A 6,809-nucleotide genomic window follows, 5' to 3' on the forward strand; every position below is an offset into this window, starting at 1 on the left:
ATGCCTCAGGATTCAGGCTGCGGAGGAGGCCTAGGGGTCAGGGTCAGTGTTGCGGCTAGGTTCTGGCTTAGGCCCCCGGTGAGGCTGAGTGTCGAGATCGGGGTGTGGATGCGTGTTTGGGGGCGTGTGCGTCGTAGGGCGCAGAGTGCCGTTAGGCTAGGCCTCAGGCTTCAGCCTGCGGGGGAGGCCTGAGGGTCAGGGTCAGGGCTTTGGATAGGGTTAGGGTTAGGCCCCCGGTGAGGCTGAGGGTCGAGATCGGGGTGCGGGTGCGTGTTAGGGGGTGTTTGCGTCGTAGGGCGCGGCGTGCCGTTAGACTAGGCCTCAGCCTTCAGGCTGCCGGAGAAGTCTAGTGGTCACGGTCAGGGCTGGGCCTAGGGTTATGTTTAGGCCCCCGGTGAGGCTGAGGGTCGAGATCGGGGTGCGGATTCGTGATAGGGGGCGTGTGTGTCGTAGGGCGCGGCGTGCCGTTACCCTGGGCCTCAGGCTTCAGGCTGCGGGGGAGCCCTAGGGGTCAGGGTCAGGGCTGTGTCTAGGGTTAGGGTTAGGCCCCCGGTGAGGCTGAGTGTCGAGATCGGGGTGCGGATGCGTGTTAGGGGGCGAGTGTGTCGTAGGGCGCGGCGTGCTGTTAGGCTACGCCTCAGGCTTCAGGCTGCGGGGGAGGCCTAGGTGTCACGTTCAGGGCTGGGGCTAGGGTTAGGGTTAGGCCGCCGGAGAGGCTGACGGACGAGATCGGGGTGCGGATGCGTGTTTGCGGGAGTGTGTGTCGGAGGGCGCGGCGTGTGGTTAGGCTAGGCCTCAGGCATCATGCTGCCGGGGATGTCAGGGGTCAGGGTCACGGCTGGGTCTAGGGTTAGGGTTAGGCCCCCGGTGAGGCTGAGGGTCGAGATCGGGGTGCGGATGCGTGTTTGCGAGCGTGTGCGTCGTAGGGCGCGGCGTGCCGCTAGGCTAGGCCTCAGGCTTCAGGCTGCGGGGGAGGCCTAGGGGTCAGGGTCAGGGCTTTGGATAGGGTTAGGGTTCGGCCCCCGGTGAGGCTGAGGGTCGAGATCGGGGTGCGGATGCGTGTTAGGGGGCGTGTGTGACGTAGGGCGCGGCGTGCCGTTAGGCGAAGACTCAGGCTTCAGAGTGCGGGGGAGGCCAAAGGGTCAGGGTCAGGGCTGGGGCTAGGGTTAGGGTTAGGCTCCCGGTGAGGCTGAGGGTCGAGATCTGGGTGCGGATGCGTGTTAGGGCGCGTGTGGGTCGTAGGGCGCGGCGTGCCGTTAGGCTAGGCCTCAGGCTTCAGGCTGCGGGGGAGGCCTAGTGGTCAGGGTCAGGGCTGGAGCTAGGGTTAGGGTTAGGGCCCCGGTGAGGCTGAGGGTTGAGATCGGGGTGCGGATGCCTGTTAGGGGGCGTGTGCGTCGTATCGCGCGGCGTGCCATTAGGCTAGGCCTCATGCTTCAGGCTGTGGGGGAGGCCTAGGGGTCAGGGTCAGGGCTGGGGCTAGTGTTAGGGTTAGGCCCCCGGTGAGGCTGAGGGTCTAGATCGGGGTGCGGATGCGTGTTAGGGGGCGTGTGCGTCGTAGGGTGCCGCTTGCCGTTAGGCTAGGCCTCAGGCTTCAGGCTGCGGAGGAGGCCTAGGGGTCAGGGTCAGGTTTGGGGCTAGCGTCTGGGTTAGTCCCCCGGTCAGGCTGAGGGTCGAGATCTGGGTGCGGATGCGTGTTAGGGGGCGGGTGCGTCGTAGGGCGCGGCGTGCCGTTAGGGTAGGCCTCAGCCTTCAGGCTGCCGGAGAGGTCTAGTGGTCACGGTCAGTGTTGCGGCTAGGGTCTGGCTTAGGCCCCCGGTGAGGCTGAGGGTCGAGATCGGGGTGCGGATGCGTGTTAGGGGACGTGTGTGTCGGAGTGCGCGGCGTGGCGTTAGGCTAGGCCTCAGGCTTCATGCTGCCGGGGATGTCTAGGGGTCAGGGTCAGAGCCGGGGCTAGGGTTAGGGTTAGGCCCCCGGTGAGGCTGAGGGTCGAGATCGGGGTGCGGATGCGTGTTTGCGATCGTGAGCGTCGTAGGGCGCGGCGTGCCGTTAGGCTATGCCTCAGGCTTCAGGCTGCGGAGGAGGCCTAGGGGTCAGGGTCAGTGTTGCGGCTAGGGTCTGGCTTAGGCCCCCGGTGAGGCTGAGGGTCGAGATCGGGGTGCGGATGCGTGTCAGGGGGCGTGTGCGTCGTAGTGCGCGGCATGCCGTTAGGCTAGGCCTCAGGCTTCAGGTTGCGGGGAAGGCCTAGGGGTCAGGGTCAGGGCTGGGGCTAGGGTTAGGGTTAGGCCCCCGGTGAGGCTGAGGGTCGAGATCTGGGTGCGGATGTGTTTTAGGGGCGTGTGCGTCGTAGGGCGCGGCGTGCCGTTAGGCTATGCCTCAGGCTTCAGGCTGCGGAGGAGGCCTAGGTGTCAGGGTCAGTGTTGCGGCTAGGGTCTGGCTTAGGCCCCCGGTGAGGCTGAGGGTCGAGATCGGGGTGCGGATGCGTGTCAGGGGGCGTGTGCGTCGTAGTGCGCGGCATGCCGTTAGGCTATGCCTCAGGCTTCAGGTTTCGGGGGAGTCCTAGTGGTCAGGGTCAGGGCTGGAGCTAGGGTTAGGGTTAGGGCCCCGGTGAGGCTGAGGGACGAGATCGGGGTGCGGATGCGTGTTAGGGGGCGTGTGTGTCGTAGGGCGCGGCGTGCCGTTAGGCTAGGCCTCAGGCTTCAGGCTGCGGGGGAGGCCTAGGGGTCAGGGTCAGGGCTGGGGCTAGGGTTAGGGTTAGGCCCCCGGTGAGGCTGAGAGTCGAGATCGGGGTGCGGATGCGTGTTAGGGGACGTGTGCGTAGTAGGGCGCCGCGTGCCGTTAGGCTAGGCCTCAGGCTTCAGGTTGCGGGGGAGGCCTAGGGGTCAGTGTCAGGGCTGGGGCTAGGGTCTGGGTTAGGCCACCGGTGAAGCTGATGGACGAGATGGGGGTGCAGATGCGTGTTTGAGGCCGTGTGCGTCGTAGGGAGCGGCGTGCCGTTAGGCTAGGCCTCAGGCTTCAGGCTGCGGGGGAGGCCTAGGTGTCAGGGTCAGGGCTGGGGCTAGGGTTAGGGTTAGGCCCCCGTTGAGGCTGAGGGTCGAGATCGGGGTGCGGATGCGTGTTAGGGGGCGTGTGTGTCGTAGGGCGCGGCGTGCCGTTAGGTTAGGCCTCAGGCTTCAGGCTGCGGGTGAGGCCTAGGGGTCAGGGTCAGGGCTGGGGCTAGGGTTAGGGTTAGGCCGCCGGTGAGGCTCAGGGTCGAGATCGGGGTGCGGATGCGTGTTTGCGAGCGTGTGCGTCGTAGGGCAAGGCGTGCCGTTAGGCTAGGCCTCAGGCTTCAGGCTGCGGGGGAGGACTAGGGGTCAGGGTCAGAGTTGGGGCTAGCGTCTGGGTTAGGCCCCCGATCAGGCTGAGGGTCGAGATCAGGGTGCGGATGCGTGTTAGGGGGCGTGTGTGTCGTAGGGCGCGGCGTGCCGTTAGGCGAGGACTCAGGCTTCAGACCGCGGGGGAGGCCTAGGGTTCAGGGTCAGGGCTTGGGCTAGGGTTAGGGTTAGGCTCCCGGTGAGGCTGAGAGTCGAGATCTGGGTGAGGATGCGTGTTAGGGGGCGTGTGCGTTGTAGGGCGCGGCGTGCCGTTAGGCTAGGCCTCAGGCTTCAGGCTGCGGGGGAGGCCTAGTAGTCAGGGTCAGGGCTGGAGCTAGGGTTAGGGTTAGGGCCCCGGTGAGGCTGAAGGTTGAGATCGGGGTGCGGATGCGTGTTAGGGGGCGTGTGGGTCGTAGGGCGTGGCGTGCCGTTAGGCTAGGCCTCATGCATCAGGCTGCGGGGGAGGCCTAGGGGTCAGGGTCAGGGCTGGGGCTAGGGTTAGGGTTAGTCCCCCGGTGAGGCTGAGGGTCGAGATCCGGGTGCGGATGCGTGTTAGGGGGCTTGTGCGTCGTAGGGCGCGGCGTGCCGTTAGGCTAGGCCTCAGGCTGTAGGCTACGGACGAGGCCTAGGTGTCAGGGTCAGGGTTGGGGCTAGCGTCTGGGTTAGGCCCCTGGTCAGGCTGAGGGTCGAGATCTGGGTGCGGATGCGTGTTAGCGGGCGTGTGTGTCGTAGGGCGCGGCGTGCCTTTAGGCTAGGCCTCAGCCTTCAGGCTGCGGGGGAGGCCTAGGGGTCACGGTCAGGGCTGGGGCTAGGGTTAGGGTTAGTCCCCCGGTGAGGCTGAGGGTCGAGATCGGGGTGTGGATGCGTGTTTGGGGAAGTATGCGTCGTAGGGCGCGGAGTGCCCTTAGGCTAGGCCTCAGGCTTCAGGCTGCGGGGGAGGCCTGAGGGTCAGGGTCAGGGCTGGGGATAGCGTTAGGGTTAGGTCCCCGGTGAGGCTGAGCGTCGAGATCGGGGTGCGGATGCGTGTTAGGGGGCGTTTGCGTCGGAGGGCGCGGCGTGCCGTTAGGCTAGGCCTCAGGCTTCAGGCTGCGCGGGCGGCCTAGGGGTCAGAGTCAGGGTCGGGGCTAGGGTTAGGGTTAGGCCTCCGGTGAGGCTGAGGGTCGAGATCGGGGTGCGGATGCGTGTTCGGGGACGTGTGTGTCGGAGTGCGCGGCGTGGCATTAGGCTAGGCCTCAGGCTTCATGCTGCGGGGGATGTCTAGGGGTCAGGGTCAGGGCTGGGGCTAGGGTTAGGGTTAGGCCCCCGGTGAGGCTGATGGTCGAGATCGGGGTGCGGATGCGTGTTTGCGATCGTGTGCGTCGTAGAGCGCGGCGTGCCGTTAGGCTAGGCCTCAGCCTTCAGGCTACGGGGGAGGCCTAGGGGTCAGGGTCAGGGCTTCGGATAGGGTTAGGGTTAGGCCCTCGGTGAGGCTCAGGGTCGAGATCGGGGTGCGGATGCGTGTTAGGGGGTGTGTGCGTCGTAGGGCACGGCGTGACGTTAGGCTATGCCTCAGGCTTCAGGCTGGGGAGGAGGCCTAGGGGTCAGGGTCAGTGTTGCGGCTAGGGTCTGGCTTAGGCCCCCGGTGAGTCTGAGGGTCGAGATCGGGGTGCGGATGCGTGTTAGGGGCGTGTGCGTCGTAGTGCGCGGCATACCGTTAGGCTATGCCTCAGGCTTCAGGTTGCGGGGGAGTCCTAGTGGTCAGGGTCAGGGCTGGAGCTAGGGTTAGGGTTAGGGCCCCGGTGAGGCTGAGGCTTGAGATCGGGGTGCGGATGTGTGTTTGCGAACGTGTGCGTCGTAGGGCGCGGCGTGCCGTTAGGCTAGGCCTCAGGCTTCAGGCTGCGGGGGAGGCCTAGGGGTCAGGGTCAGGGCTGGGGCTAGGGTTAGGGTTAGGCCCCCGGTGAGGCTGAGAGTCGAGATCGGGGTGCGGATGCGTGTTAGGGGACGTGTGTGTAGTAGGGCGCGGCGTGCCGTTAGGCTAGGCCTCAGGCTTCAGGATGCGGAGGAGGCCTAGGGGTCAGGGTCAGGATTGGGGCATAGCGTCTGGGTTAGGCCCCCGGTCAGGCTGAGGGTCGAGATCTGGGTGCGGATGCGTGTTAGGGGGCGTGTTCTTCGTAGGGCGCGGCGTGCCGTTAGGCTAGGCCTCAGGCTTCAGGCTGCGGGGGAGGCCTAGAGGTCAGGGTCAGGTTTGAGGCTAGGGTTAGGGTTAGGTCCCCGGTGAGGCTGAGGGTGGAGATTGGAGTGCGGATGCCTGTTTGGGGGCGTGTGCGTCGTAGGGTGCGGCGTGCCGTTAGGCTTGGCCTCAGGCTTCAGACTGCGGGGGAGGCCTAGGGGTCAGGGTCAGGGCTTTGGATAGGGTTAGGGTTAGGCCCACGGTGAGGCTCAGGGTCGATATCGGGGTGCGGATGCGTGTTAGGGGGTGTGTGCATCGTAGGGCACGGCGTGACGTTAGGCTATGCCTCAGGCTTCAGGCTGCGGAGGAGGCCTAGGTGTCAGGGTCAGTGTTGCGGCTAGGGTCTGGCTTAGGCCCCCGGTGAGGCTGAGGGTCGAGATCGGGGTGCGGATGCGTGTCAGGGGGCGTGTGCGTCGTAGTGCGCGGCATGCCGTTAGGCTAGGCCTCAGGCTTCAGTTTGCGGGGAAGGCCTATGGGTCAGGGTCAGGGCTGGGGCTAGGGTTAGGGTTAGGCCCCTGGTGAGGCTGACGGTCGAGATCTGGGTGCGGATGTGTTTTAGGGGCGTGTGCTTCGTAGGGCGCGGCGTGCCGTTAGGCTAGGCCTTAGGCTTCAGGCTGCGGGGGAGGCCTAGGTGTCAGGGTCAGGGCTGGGGCTAGGGTTAGGGTTAGGCCCCCGGTGAGGATGAGGGTCGAGATCGGGGTGCGGATGCGTGTTAGGGGGCGTGTGTGTCGTAGGGCGCGGCGTGCCGTTAGGCTAGGCCTCAGGCTTCAGGCTGAGGGGGAGGCCTGAGGGTCAGGGTCAGCGCTGGGGATAGCGTTAGGGTTAGGTCCCCGGTGAGGCTGAGCGTCGAGATCGGGGTGCGGATGCGTGTTAGGGGGCATTTGCGACGGAGGGCGCGGCGTGCCGTTAGGCTAGGCCTCAGGCTTCAGGCTGCGGGGGCGGATTAGGGGTCAGAGTCAGGGCCGGGGCTAGGGTTAGGGTTAGGCCTCCGGTGAGGCTGAGGGTCGAGATCGGGGTGCGGATGCGTGTTAGGGGACGTGTGTGTCGTAGGGCGCGGCGTGCCGTTAGGCGAAGACTCAGGCTTCAGACTGCGGGGGAGGCCAAAGGGTCAGGGTCAGGGCTGGGGCTAGGGTTAGGGTTAGGCCCCGGGTGAGGCTCAGGGTCGACATCGGGGTGCGGATGCGTGTTAGAGGGTGTGTGCGTCGTAGGGCGCGGTGTGACGTTAGGCTATGCCTCAGGCTTCAGGC

The sequence above is a fragment of the Kogia breviceps genome, chromosome 1, assembly GCF_026419965.1.
Source record: "Kogia breviceps isolate mKogBre1 chromosome 1, mKogBre1 haplotype 1, whole genome shotgun sequence".
Lineage (NCBI taxonomy): Eukaryota > Metazoa > Chordata > Mammalia > Artiodactyla > Physeteridae > Kogia > Kogia breviceps.